We start from the raw sequence: 14,867 nt of genomic DNA, 5'->3' as shown, positions 1-14,867 counted from the left end.
TCCGCAATGAATCTGCACCGGAATTATCCGGAACATCATCGAGCTGGTGTCCCTGATGTGTGCGCTCATACCGACCGTATTGGTGATCGGATGAAGTAGCGGATTGTGCGCTTCCCTGCAGTCACCCACGTCGCAGCGAATCTTGAACCGACACGATCCGTTGTGCTCATTCAGGCAGGTCTTACACAACTTCCACTTGGCGACGATTTTCATTCGATCCGCGTAGGGCAGGTCCCGGAAGTCTTGACAGAACCGCAAACGATGATCTTCTCGTTGACACACCCGGCACGGCTTCTGCTTTTTGCGCTCGGTCATGTTGACGGTCGAACGGTTCACTTCGCTGTGGGTATACAGTGCACTTTTCTCCTTCGGCTTGCTTCTTCCGGCCGCTCCTGCAGTGGTCCTAGTATCAGGCTTGTAATCGAAGCTGACGTTTGCCTCACAAGCGTCTGACACGATTCCCGCGACGAAATCCGTGAACGTTCGCAGAGTCACTACCTTCTTCTTCTTTTTGTACTGCACCCACTGCCGCTTTTCTCCGTCCGGGAGCTTGGCGACCAGGTCCTGGATCAAAATCGGGTTCACCAGGTGGAGTGTCAGTCCCGCCGCCTCTAGATGCTCGCAGAGCTGTTCTACAGCGTTTCCGAAAGGGATGAAGCTGGCCAACTTGTCGGCTCTTGGCGGATCCAGTCGGCGAACCTTGTCCAGGTGGCTCTGAAGAAGTTGTTCGGGCCGTCCGTAGAGCTGGCGGAGTTTCGCGATCACTCGAGGAACCGACTTTGGGAGCAGAAGCTGACCACGAACCGCCTCAAGCGCTGAGCCTTTCAGGCTGTCTTGGAGTCTTACCAGATTTTCTACGTCAGAATAGCCGCAGGCTTCGTTCGACGCTTGGTAAGCTCCAAAGAACAAAGGCCACTCTTCTGGCTTACCTGAGAAGACCGGAAGCTTCCTCGTCAGCCCATTCCGCGCAGCTAGTTGAGCCCTTGTTGGCCCAATACGCGGCTGTCCTTGCTGAGACGCACTGTCGATCTCCGTTCCGTTCTTCTTACTCGTCGACGAGTCCCCACCGGAGCTGGTCGAGCTGCTTTTATCTTCATCTTCTTCTTCGTCCTCCTCTTCGTCGCTGGTGTCGTCTCCCTGTTCCGCGAGAAGCTTCAGGTTCGCTTGTGTCAGTTTGCGAACAAGCGACGGTTGAGATGGACCAGGAACTCCCTCTCGCTTTGCGATCGCTTCCGATGGATGCTTCTTTCCTTTCTTGTCGACGATTTCCGCTTTCTGCAGCCGCTTGTCGACGGCAGACATCCGCTCACGGTACTTCTTCTCCATTTCCTTCATGCGGGTCAGGTGGTCTTCTTTTTCCTGCAATTCCTGCTGCAGTTGCATCTCCTTCTCTTCAATTTCCCGCTGGCGCAGGGCCCGCTCCTCAGCTAGCTCTTTCTCACGCAGTCTCTGCTCCAGGAGCAATCTTCTTGCTTTGAGTGCGTTTTTCATCTCCATCTCCTTTTCTCGCAGCAGCAGCTCCGCATCCATTTCCTCCTCTAGGCGTTTCTTTTCCGCTTCCATCGCTATCAATTTTTCCTGCACGGGCGCGGGTAGTGCTACCGCGTTTCGTTCCGACACAGAACTGTGGTTATCGGAATCTCCCGTAGCCGCCGCAGGTTTTTTGGTGCGCGCTATTTTTTTCTGCTTCTGGTACTCCTGGAACACGGCTTGGCAAGTCGGGGCCTTGCAGTACCATTTCTTGTCCTTCTTCGGCGCCGTTGATAGTCCCACGCAACGTAGGTGAAACCACCGGTCACAGCCGTCGCAGGCAATCATCGGCTCATTCTGGGTGGAAACTTCTTCGCATTCTCCACAAGGCGTTGTGGTTAGGTCCAGCTGCTGATCCATCGTGATGGAGGGTACCGAATCTCGTTATTTGATTTTTGAGATTGTTCGGGTACGTTATTTATTTTGCAGCAGCTTTTCGGAGCAGCTCAAAAACTGTAATAAAGTTTATTTACATTAGTTTTCAGCTATGACTAAATCTAAATTTTACGCCAACTACTCACTCAAATAGTTTTCCTCCTGCCTTACGATATAACTTCCTTCCGGATCCTTTTGCTACTTCCGTTATCTCCTCTTCCTACATATTTAAACATCAATTAATTTATTTTATCTTATTTTCGTTTCAGGTACTTACAACATCAACCGTACAAATCAGCGCGAAGCTACGGTTACAATTCTTCTTCGACTCTCGTGTGGTACAAGCTGGGTAAGTATATTTTTGCGTTATTTTCTTAACCATAATCTAATTCACTTTTATTTTACTTACAGGTAATCTAGGCGATTATTTTGGCAATAAATTCCATAAATTACACTCCTTGCTTGCTTACACGTATTAATAAACGAAAGAAATATCCAAATCACTCCTCACTTTCTCAAATGCGATCTTTGTTTTTGTTTTTGCAATCTTTTTCTCGCGGTTTGCTTCCGTCCTCCACTCTCGCCAAACTGTCACTTGCGGAGGGTTCGGCTATTATGCCGACAACCGACCACTACTGCCCAGCGGTGTGAACAGGGCTCATGGATGAAAAGAAGAACAACTTAAAGAAGCCAGGTGTCCGATCTTATCTGTGGTTTTTAAGATTTGGTAACACACCCCTTGGTTTAAACTCAAATTTTGGGTGTATTTTGTTTTCCGTGTTCCTTTCAAAATGTCAGATAACAACAACCCCAGTGTTAGCACTTCCAAAATAGAAAAAAAAACCAGTGGAAATTTGTCGGCGAAGTGAGTGTCAAACATGATCAAACGTGTCAAGGTTCGAATTTGGACCAATTTTGAAAGTTAAAGTTTAAATATGATAAAACCATAATTTGGGCGGGAAAAATTGCCAAAGTAGTTGCAAGGACACACTTTGTCGTGTTTTTCAATAAAATGGACATTTTATCAAACATTCTAGGACCCAATTAAAAATAAGTCAAAATACTCATTGCCTTTCGAATAAGCCCTAAAGATTTACAATTAGACATGGACCACTTTTGCATGTTATTTTTAAAGGATAACCCCACACTTTTGCACGGCAATGCATATGTACGTTGTTACCCATTATTTGCTGCGGGATGAAACCTTGAAAAACCCCATTCCGTTGTCATTTATAATGCAGGATAATGCCTCGGTCAGGCCGGCCCGGTGAATGGCCAACGGCTGACAACGGTTGGCGACAAGCACTTCATGTGCTTCTGGTACAATCTTTTAAATTTTTAAACACGGTGGTTAAAATGGGTTCTCGTTTTGGTTTCAAACCGGAGGTGACATCGAATGGTTGAGAAAATTTGATGTTATATTTTCAGACCGTTCTTTTCGAACGCCGATTTTCCAATGCTCCAACAAATTTTCACTGAAATCCTGAGAGGAATTCCACTGAAATCCTGAGAAGATTTCCACTGAAATCCTGAGAGGATTTCCATTTAAATCTTCAAAGGATTTCTACTTAAATCTTCAAAGGATTTCCACTGAAAGCCAGAGAAGATTTACACTGAAATCCTTAGACGATTTCTACTGAAATCATGAGAGGATTTCCAATGAAATCCTGAGAGGACCCACTGAAATCCTGAGAGGATTTACACTGAAATCCTGAGAGGATTTACACTGAAATCCTGAGAAGATTTCCACTGAAATCCCGAGAGGATTGCCACTGAAACACTGAGAGGATTTCCACTGAAATCCTGAGACGATTTCCACTGACATCCTGAGAGGATTTCCACTGAAATCCTGAGAGGATTTCCACTGAAATCCTGAGAGGATTTCCACTGAAATCCTGAAAGGATTTCCACTGAAATCCTGAAAGGATTTCCACTGAAATCCTGAGAGGATTTCCACTGAAATCCTGAGAGGACTTCCACTGGAATCCTAAGAGGATTTCCACTGAAATCCTAAGAAGATTTCCACTGAAATCCTAAGGAAATTTCCACTGAAATCCTCGGAGGATTACCACTGAAATCCTCGGAAAATTTCCACTGAAATCCTGATAGGATTTCTACTGAAATCCTGAGAAGATTTCTACTGAAATCCTGAGAGGACCCACTGAAACCCTGAGAGGATTTACACTGAAATCCTGAGAAGATTTCAACTGAAGTCCTGAGAAGATTTCAACTGAAACCCTGAGAGGATTTCCACTGAAATCCTGAGACGATTTCCACTGACATCCTGAGAGGATTTCCACTGAAATCCTAAGAAGATTTCCTCTGAAATCCTCGGAAGATTTCCATTGAAATCCTAGGAGGATTTCCACTGAAATCCCAGAAGGATTTCCACTGAAATCCCAGAAGGATTTCCACTGAAATCCGATTCTACTGAAATCCTTATAGGATTTCTACTGAAATCCTGAGAGGATTTGTACTGAAATCCTGAGAGGATTTCTACTGAAATCCTGAGAGGATTTCTACTGAAATCCTAAGAGGAGCCACTGAAATCCTGAGAAGATTTCCATGGAATTCCACTGAAATCCTGAGAGGATTTCCCTGAGAGGCATTCCACTGAAATCCTGGGAGGATTTCCACTGAAATCTTGGGAGGATTTCCACTGAAATCCTGGGAGGATTTCAATTGAAATACTGGGAGGATTTGCACTAAAATCCTGGGAGGATTTCCACTGAAATCCTGGGAGGATTTCCACTGAAATCCTGGGAGGATTTCCACTGAAATCCTGGGAGGATTTCCACTGAAATCCTGGGAGGATTTCCACTGAAATCCTGGGAGGATTTCCACTGAAATCCTGGGAGGATTTCCACTGAAATCCTGGGAGGATTTCCACTGAAATCCTGATAGGATTTCTACTGAAATCCTGAGAGGATTTCCACTGAAATCCTAGGAGGATTTCCACTGAAATCCTAGGAGGATTTCCACTGAAATCCCAGGAAGATTTCCACTGAAATCCCAGGAGGATTTCCACTGAAATCCCAGGAGGATTTCCACTGAAATCCTAGGAGGATTTCCACTAAAATCCTAGGAGGATTTCCACTGAAACCCTAGGAGGATTCCAACCGAAATCCTAAAAGCATTTCTACTGAAATCTTGAGAGGATTTCCACTGAAATCCTGAGAGGATTTTCAATGAAATTTTGATAACATTTCTGCTGAAATACTAGAAGGATTTCAACCGAAATCCTGAGAGGATTTCCACTTAAATCATGATAGAATTTCCTCTAAAGTCCTGACAGGATTTCCACTGAAATTCTGAGATTTTCACTGAAATCTTGAGAAGATTTCCACTTAGGTCCATTGAGGATTTTCGCTGAAATACTGAGAGGATTTCCTGTGAAGTCCTGTTTGGATTTCCACTGAAATCTTGAGAGGATTTCCACTGAAATCCTGAGAGGATTTCCACTGAAATCCTAAGAAGATTTCTACTGAAATCCTTGGAGGATTTCCACTGAAATCCTAGGAGGATTTCCACTGAAATCCTAGGAGGATTTCCGCTGAAATCCTAGGAGGATTTCCACTGAAATCCTAGGAGGATTTCCACTGAAATCCTAGGAGGATTTCCACTGAAATCCTAGGAGGATTTCCACTGAAATCCTAGGAGGATTTCCACTGAAATCCTAGAAGGATTGCCACTGAAATTCTAGAAGGATTTCCACTAAAATCCTGGGAGGATTTCCACTGAAATCCTAGGAGGATTTCCACTGAAATCCTAGGAGGATTTCCACTGAAATCCTAGGAGGATTTCCACTGAAATCCTAATAGGATTTCCACTGAAATCCTGATAGGATTTCAACTGAAATCCTGAGAGGACCCATTGAAATCCTGAGAGGATTTACACTGAAATCCTGAGATGATTTACACTGAAATCCTGAGAAGATTTCCACTGAAATCCTGAGAGGATTTTCAATGAAATGTTGATAACAAATACTAGAAGGATTTCAACCGAAATCCTGAGAGGATTTCCACCCAAATCCTGATAGAATTTTCTCTGAACTTCTGGTAGGATTTCCAATGAATTTCTGAGATTTTCACTAAAATCTTGAGAAGATTTCCACTTAGGTCCATTGAGGATTTTCGCTGAAATACTGAGAGGATTTCCTCTGAAGTCCTGTTAGGATTTTCACTGAAATCTTGAGATAATTTCCGCTTGAATCCTTAGAGGATTTCCACTGAAATCCTAAAAAGATTTCCACTGAAATCCTCTAAGGATTTCCACTGAAATGCTAGGAGGATTTCTACTGAAATCCTGAGAGGACCTACTGAAATCTTGAGAGGATTTACACTGAAATCCTGAGAGATTTTTCACTGAAATTCTAAGTATATTTCTACTAAAATCCTGACTGGATTTCCACCGAAATTTTGTAAGGTATTTTATTGAAATTCTGAGGGGATTTCAACTGTAGTAACTGTCCCCCTAGTACTTCTTCTTCAAGGATATTTTCAAATAATTTTAATCACAAGAAAACTAGCTCAATATAAGGTAGAATCTGACAAAGAAGTCCACATGAACTCCCAAAACTCAGGATTTAAAGAAAGTCCACAATCCAGCGCGTCGGTAAAAGAAAACCCATCTTTTATTCGCGACGATCAGACCCCTAAAATCCTCCTCCTCGCACCTTTCCCAAACAAGCTCGTAAAACAACCGAATCATTTTCGTGCGGTAAACCACCGCCGCCATCGCATCGTCCTCCGGAACTCAGTAACTGATGGCGGTGGCCTTTGTGTGAGCGAGCACATCCGTCGTCCGTCCACTGCTGGAAAATGGAAAATTCATATCAGGAAAAGTGATAAAATCGATCGAAAACGTTCCATCGGGTCCGGGGGTTCCGGTCCGACCGAAAAATACCGGAGGACAGAAAAACACCGAACGGCGAATGGTTCCATGAGTCGCTAGTGGAGAGGAGGAAGTAGCACACGGTAGCCCATTAAAATTGATGGTGCTTCCGTTCTGATCATCCCATCCTAGCGAGTCGCCTAGAGGAACGAAAAAACCTGCCCCCCGGAATGGACGGTTGACTGCCTGCCATTCACCGGACCAAAATCGTCGTTGTCTAGTCTGGCCATCTATGGAGCAAATGAAGACGGTAGTAAAATTTTCTCCTACTTTAACACAGGGTCTGGTAAAGATTCAGACGAAGGGACTGCCGGATTGCAGGGATGGGGGCAGGACATGTCCTTTTTTGTTTAGATGTGTATCTTAGGATAAGGAAATCTTGGTTAGAAAAAATTCCAAGCCTTCCTCAAAACCTTCTGGGGAAATCAATTCTATCATATATTTTTAATAATTGTGGTTTTGATATTTTTTGTAAAGTTGTCGAATTTTGTTAGTTTCTATATGATTGTTGAAAATTTTTGGAACACAACAGCATACTTTAACGACTACCCAAGTAATCAAATGGCACTTGAATTCACCTTTTTGACCTTATAGGGCTATTATACAGCTGACATGCCCTCTATAAGCCGTATAATAGCCCTACAAAGCCAAAAAGGCGAATCAGCGGGCTAATGGTTACTTGGGTAAGTATTTTAATATAAGAACTTAAGAGACCTCTTGCCTAAAATTACTCAAATACCCATAAGCACTAATAATGAGCCCGCAATCAGCACAAGAGAAGCATACAGGCATTATAATAGTACTACAAAGCCTTACACGCCTAATAACAGCACTTACACCGCATAGAAACTCTATTGATGCCTCATTAAAGCTTTTAAGCTTGGTGCATACAGGCATCAAATTCACATATAGGGCTTGTTTCGAAGCTATCCGGTGTTCTGCATATAATTCTGTTTTAATGCCGCATTATGGTGCTTACTAGTTACTTGGGTAGAGATCAAAAAGAGACAAAATGGGAACCAAAAAGGGACCAAATAGGAAGAAAAAAGAAGAAGTTTCAAGTTTGTTCCAAATTTTTTTTTCTTTCAAATATTTCTTCCAGAGTTCATCTTCGGAGTTGATGTTTACATTCTTCTTTAGGAATTACTTCAACAATTACGCATTCGATACCTTCAAGAATGGGGACGGACCTGGTGTAGTGGTTAGAACACTCGCCTCTCACGCCGAGGACCTGGGATCGAATCCCATCCCCGACATAGTCACTTATGACGTAAAAAGTTATAGTGACGACTTCCTTCGGAAGGGAAGTAAAGCCGTTGGTCCCGAGATGAACTAGCCCAGGGCTAAAAATCTCGTTAATAAAGTCAAACCAACCAACCTTCAAGAATATTTTCTAAGAATTACCACAGAAAACTTCAGTGATTCCATCAGAAATTCCTCCATATATTATTATGGATATTTTTAAAACAAGTTCTCAGTCTATCATGAGTTTCTCCAATGGTTCTACCATCGTTTTCGCTATAAACTTTTCCAAGATTCTCGTTTAGAAAATCTTCAAGAATTTAACTGTTTTTTTTTCCTCCTGTTATTTAATCCGGAAGGCATTTCAGAAGGAACTACCAAATCTACATCTGATGAAATTTCCGCGTGAAGGACCTATGTAACAAAGAGAGATTCTCTCCTCTCTCGCTCTCTTTCCAATACGTCAGTGCGATACTGAAGCTTTTGGAAAGTTTTTCACTATAGATCGAAAGACAATGTCGTTGGTTAGCGTTCCACATAAAGAATCGCAACAGAAGAGGATAATGTGGCCTAGTATTTGATCTAAGAGAAAGTGAACCATGATAGAAGATTCTTTTGAAAAATTACACGAGAACTAGTCAAATATGTATTTCTGGAGGAAATCCTAAGACAAATTTTAGGAAAATTCTCCCAGTTCTCCTCGAGGATATTACAAGAAGTAGAACCGTTGGAATACTCAAGGATTTCATGGAGCAAATTTTTAATTGATTTCTCTAAGCATCCCTTGAAACACCGATAAACAATGGCCAGACTCCGTAAAAAAGGCTGCCAAAAGTACCAAAACTCATTCTAAGATATGTGGGAAACGTGATTGCTGCTTTCGGATGATGATTGCACCGAACGTTGAGGTGCGTCCGATGCGTCCAATGGCTAACCGAAGAAGGAGGAAAAGTCATGGCCTGCCATGTGCTGATTGACAGTTTACGTTACTAGGATGCTAGTGTTATCTATCGTCCGTAACACATATGATATGCACTCTGAATACAATATACAGGAATACAATAAAACATACTCCACACATTCCCCTTCTTCTCTCAGCAAAAACAAGAAAAAAAACCTGCACTAAGGAGTTTATACTCTGTTTTTGAGTTCTATCCCTCCATCATTCCATTATCGCGTATTTAGGTAAACAAATGAGCAAAAAGCATTCCAATCCAAAATTTTGTTTAATCTTGTAGGGGCTAATTGCGCAACAGCCCGAGAGGTCATATAAGTGTGCAATTTTATCTGTTAATTCAGAAGTAAATTCTATTTCACATGTTATATTTGTCGATCGCATATTGCGGTTGAATAAGATCAAATATCTAAATAAATAAATTAAAAATAAATTTGGACAAGACATTCTCACCATTCTATAGGTAGACCATGCATTTATTTATTTTTTATTTTTTCACTCAGTATTCCACACAATTTTCTTACCAATATCTGATCTACTGAATCTTAAAAAAAAATGCAATTTCAAATGGAAAATTCTCGAAACATCTTGTCTTCCACTATATTCACTCAGTTAACTTCATATCTGGGCTCAGACATGGCCGTTTACATTTTGTTTTCTCTTGTGGATGGAAAAAGCTACCATTTTCGTGTGTAACGCGTTATTTTATCCTTATTAACGAGATTTTTGTAACTTACTTGAAATGAAAACAATTCAGAACATATATTGATTTGCCTTAGACCTTCAAGTTCAAGTTAAATGAATGAATACATTCCAGAACCTTACTTTTAAACAACCTAATCCATAGAAGCATTAGTTTAGGTGGTGTTCTAGACGCACCTGATTTATCTTTAATGCAGCTGCAACTAATTCACCTTATTGATTTTTGGTATATAAGGCACGTTTATGTTGCTTCCCAAGCCCACTCAGCCAAAATTCCAGCGGTCTTCTAGACACGAAAACAAATACAGTCTAATTCCAAGAACTATTTGTTTTGGTATTTTCAGCCCAAAAGCGTGCATAGCGGTGATTTTCTAAACACACCTTCTCAATCATCTGAAATCTCAGCTTGAAATCCGACGGTCTTCTAGACGCGTCTTCGACATCCGAGTCGAAACCCATTCAGCGATGGTTTTCCAAACACACCTTTACTTTGACACCACAAGTCAACTAAGCATAAATTCCGGCGGTCATCTAAACACGCCTTCAACATCCAAGCCGAAACATATTCAAAGCGATGGTTTTCTAAACACACCTTATTTTGACACTTTGTGCTGCATGCTAACTCAGCTTGACTTCCGGCGGTCTTCAAGACGCGCCTTCGGCATTCGAGCCGAAACCAAGTGGTGTTCATCCAAATACCTTTTTCTCTCCACCAGCAAGATTTCGACGGCGCGCGTTTGACTTTTCAAACAAATTTAGCACGTTCCAATCGTGCAGCTAAAGTGAAAAGTCCGGTGATACACCCACGAACAATCTGCTGGGCAAAATTATCGGACATCTTTCATTTTCACTGCTTCTGTGTTGAATTGGTTATCAATTTAGTTCCCGAACAAATCGGGACTAATTACTCACCATCCAAGATAATTTTCATCTGTACCGTTAGCTCTTGAATTTATTGCCAAAGCAATAAACCTGGCAAGGATCGCCATTGTGGGAAACGTGATTGCTGCTTTCGGATGATGATTGCACCGAACGTTGAGGTGCGTCCGATGCGTCCAATGGCTAACCGAAGAAGGAGGAAAAGTCATGGCCTGCCATGTGCTGATTGACAGTTTACGTTACGAAGATGCTAGTGTTATCTATCGTCCGTAACACACATGATATGCACTCTAAATACAATATACAGGAATACAATAAAACATACTCCACACAAGATATTTTTTTTATTTTCAAAACATGTCCTCTGTGTAATACACTGGGAATCTTTAAGTGTTCACCGATTGGAAAAAATTCTAACTAAAATGTCAAATGACAAAGTAGACGTCAACTTGACTTTGACGTCTGAGTGCCATCGCAGTGAAGTCTCAGATATAGGACAAATGTGCATGTATATGTATGTGCGAGACGATTTGCTCTCCAGAAATGTGAGTCTGGAGCATTTTGATCAGCTGTCAGTTTTTTTGCAATAAAGAGGGGGCGTTTTGTAATCGCTAATTGAAAGGCAGTCGTGTTCCAACCAGCGAATCCCCACTTACGCTTAAAATCCTTGATAAACATTGTACCAAACTTGCTTTTTTACTTTCATTATTAGAAAGTGACTAGAGTGAAAACATGACATTGAAATAGAGTACAAAATTAATATACAGTCGAGGCTCGTTATAACGAAACACTTTATAGTGACAAAACTCTCTATAACGACAGTTTTCGTTGCTAGAATAATATGTAATTCTTATAACTATTCTTTACAATGACTTTTCTCTATTACGGTCCTTGGAAAGTAATATTTCTCTGAAGTCATGCAATATCTCATAGTGTATGGCTCAACGCTTTTATTCATGCATCAAGATGAAAAAAAAAAATATAAGGGTTAAAATTTTAGTAACACCGTGCACCCCCGCTAATTTGAACGGTATCTCATGCAAACCATCGGAGTTCATTTTGAATTTTTATTTCTAGTTATCCTATGACAAACGAAAAAGCGTGTTTCTGGTCACAACGTTCCATTTATCGTCATTGTGTACCATGATCTAAACGACGTTTGAACATTTTTTTTTAATTTTAACGATGTGCAAATAAGCGGGAGTCAATTTAAACAGTAGTCAGATTAAAAGCCAAGGGCCGCTACCCGGTATTAAATAATAAACCCCGGTAATTTTGATTTTTGAAAAACAACTCTTGACCATTTAACCGCCATTTTGAAAGGCATGCGTAGAATTCACAAAACAACGGAGAAATCTTTTTTGCAGAAATTTGCGGGCTTTAAGATAAACTGTACTGAAAAAATCAATATTTCATGTTTTGACAATTTTTATTACAATAAACTAGTGGTCCCGGCAAACTTCGTCTTGCCATCAAGTAGGCTGTTGGAAGATGTCAATGATACCTCCCATACAAAATGGCATATTAGTACTCTCCCGTTTTACCAAATTTCCCGAAAACTTCTCTAAACTTTTTCGTCGCACGAACACGTCGGAACCCTTCAAGAAAACAACAGTGAAAGAATTGTGAAAATCGGTTGTCCCGTTCTCAAGCCATTTCGTGACATACAAACATTACTCTATTTTTATTTATATAGATAATGCAATCTTCACACACATTTTGATCAAATACGATTAAATACAAACTGAATACGTTTTTTTTTCAATGCAATTCAATTGTTTAGTCTGTAAAGACTCGTTTTTTGCTTTGGAAATGTTTTTTATTTGTTACTTCCTTACTGAAGAGGAATGAGAAGCATACCTTCAAATTTTATCATGCAATCATTCTTTGTGGTGAAAGCTTTTAAAACGTCAACGATGAAGCCATGCCTTGAACATATGCCCATATAAAAAAAAGAATGGATTCCTACCCGGAGCGCTGGAGGCTTAAAACATATTTTAGAATAAATGGATCATTCTGGAGAACTGTGGTTGAATCTCCATATAAGTGTGACAGGCGGCCCTGTTTTGCTGAGCTAGTATTGTTCTGAGTTGATTCTAACTGAAGGTACAAATTTCTGTCTCAAAAACTCTTATAGACCTTTTTTTTTAAAACTTTGACATAAAATAGAGGCACACCATAACCATAAGACGCAAATGCTCTCAAACCTATGGCCCTGATAGACTATTTTATTGTGACCATAAAAAGCACATTCTCTAAGACTTTCTCCATCTTCTGATAAAAACCAAACAAACTAATAATTTCAACAATTAGGTGTGATTTTCGAAGATGAAAAGTGCTTCTCACAGTTTACGACGATCAAACGCTTTTTCTGACTTTTAGCGAACAAAGCCTTTAAAATTTTTTGCTTAAGTACATTATTCAGGTTAGTAAGAAAAATATGATAAAAATTATCATAGATAGCGAAGTTATGTCAGAATATACTAGAGTAATCAGATATTAAATTCACTCACGAAAACAATTAAAATAACACTTGTGGATGCTAATTCACGGTAAAACAATAATCGCAATCTCCATGGGCCATACTGTTTTACAGCATTTTTTTCTTTTTGTTTTGAACATGGTGCGCTGGTAAAATTTATGAGGGAATTGAGTGTTCGATTTTTTTTCAGTATATTTTTCTTGTTTTTCACTCCTGTAATTCGCGAGAAATCATTGAATATTGAAAAAATAAAATTTCACTCGTCAAAAAATGGATAACATAATGACAGCCCACTTTTTTACATAACGATGAGTGTTTTCAGTTTATAGTGTATAATCTCAACGCCCCTATTGGTATTGGAATCACTAGGAAGTAGGAAGTTTCTGAAAGCACAAGAGAAGAAATATCTGAAGAAATCACTGGAAAATATTCTGAAGCTTTGCCTCGAGGAAACTGAGAAAAAATCCAGAAGAACTTCTCTTCGTTTAGAGACCATTTCGGATAAAATAGACTCTTTACAGACTTTTCGTGAAAAATAGAGACGCGCGTTTAAAAAAAACTTATCTCTAAAAGAGACCTGCTACCAGCTCTGACCTTTAAATTGCCAGGAATCAATAAACACACAAAATTGAAAATCCACTCTCAAAATGTTGATTGGCTTCGGCTTTTCGTGCACAGTTTGATTACTTGCCATAAATTCATTTGTTCTTTTTAACTTTTACTGTGCGCCTTTTGCTGGTGCTGTATCGCTCTTTCTCACGAATAATTTGAAAGCAGTGCGCACTGTAAAAGTCAAACGTCTTATAACCTGTGTAGGTTCATTCCAAAGGTCATGGTGAGAGGATAATCACTAAGCTATATGAACGAATAAGGATGACCTATTTAATCAAATAGGGTCCTTGAATTTCGGGCAAAATTTGGATTTATTCAATAACACGAGAGAGAGAGAGTGTTCTTGCTACTACTTTGGAAAATTTTCTCGCTCAAAAAATAGCTACAACAACTCTAATTTAAAAAATGGATCCAAATTTTACCCTGACACATTTGATCGTGTTTGTCGTTCACTTAGTAGTCAAAAATGCAACAGGGGGTTTACTTATTAACACTGAGGTTTCTTTCTATCTGACATTTCAAAAGGCACACAGAAAACAAAATATACCCAAAAAAAGATTTAATCAAGAGGCGTGACAAGATCTCAAAAACCAGAAAAAAACATGTTTTTTGCATTTAACCCAGGTATCAAAAGGCCGGCTCCAAAGGCAAGTTCCCCACCAGTTGGGAGACGTGTTTCTAGCCTATATTTGAGGCTTAATAATCCACCATTCAATCATCAGCAATCATCAAAAATGAAAGACCGTTTTTTTTCGTTCAAATTCAAAGAAATTCAAAACTGACAACATTGGCAGAGAAAGCTCTCAGTTAATAACTGTGGAAGTGTTCATTGAATACTAAGCTGAGAAGCAGGATTTTTTTCTCAGTGAGGACTTAATGCCAATAAGAAGAAGAAGCTGCCGGGTTCGAAGCTTATTAAAACATTGGTTCTGTAGTCAATTTTTAGTGACGAGTCTGAATATAAAACTATCTTGAGGTGATGATGAAAGAAAGCCAAACCTTAAATTCTCAAGAGCCCAATTCTGAAGAACCAGACAATCGTTTCCGCTAAAAATTTGATCAGATGATTATTTATTGGTGGTTATCAGTCGATGAAATTTTCAAATTCTTACATTGATTGGCTTTCTTGATATGTGTTCTTGACTATCACTTGAAAATTTACGGTCTGGCCTCGATTCATTTTCACCTTAACACCTC

The 14,867-nt window shown here is 40.2% G+C and overlaps 1 protein-coding gene and 1 long non-coding RNA gene across 2 annotated transcripts in view; both read right to left on the bottom strand.

The window, feature by feature from the left end:
* Positions 1–14,867, bottom strand: part of LOC5565610 — a gene marked incomplete in the record, with an annotated part of 686,619 nt that overhangs the window by 110,776 nt on the left and 560,976 nt on the right.
* On the bottom strand, positions 1,944–2,580 carry LOC110674169. Its single transcript, XR_002498707.1, has 3 exons — positions 2,183–2,580; positions 2,052–2,125; positions 1,944–1,983 (listed from the first exon to the last, which is right to left on the bottom strand). It is a non-coding gene; the product is annotated as an uncharacterized LOC110674169 (long non-coding RNA).

This window comes from Aedes aegypti, chromosome 1, assembly GCF_002204515.2.
Source record: "Aedes aegypti strain LVP_AGWG chromosome 1, AaegL5.0 Primary Assembly, whole genome shotgun sequence".
NCBI lineage: Eukaryota > Metazoa > Arthropoda > Insecta > Diptera > Culicidae > Aedes > Aedes aegypti.
This window is presented reverse-complemented; position numbering and strand designations above follow the sequence as displayed.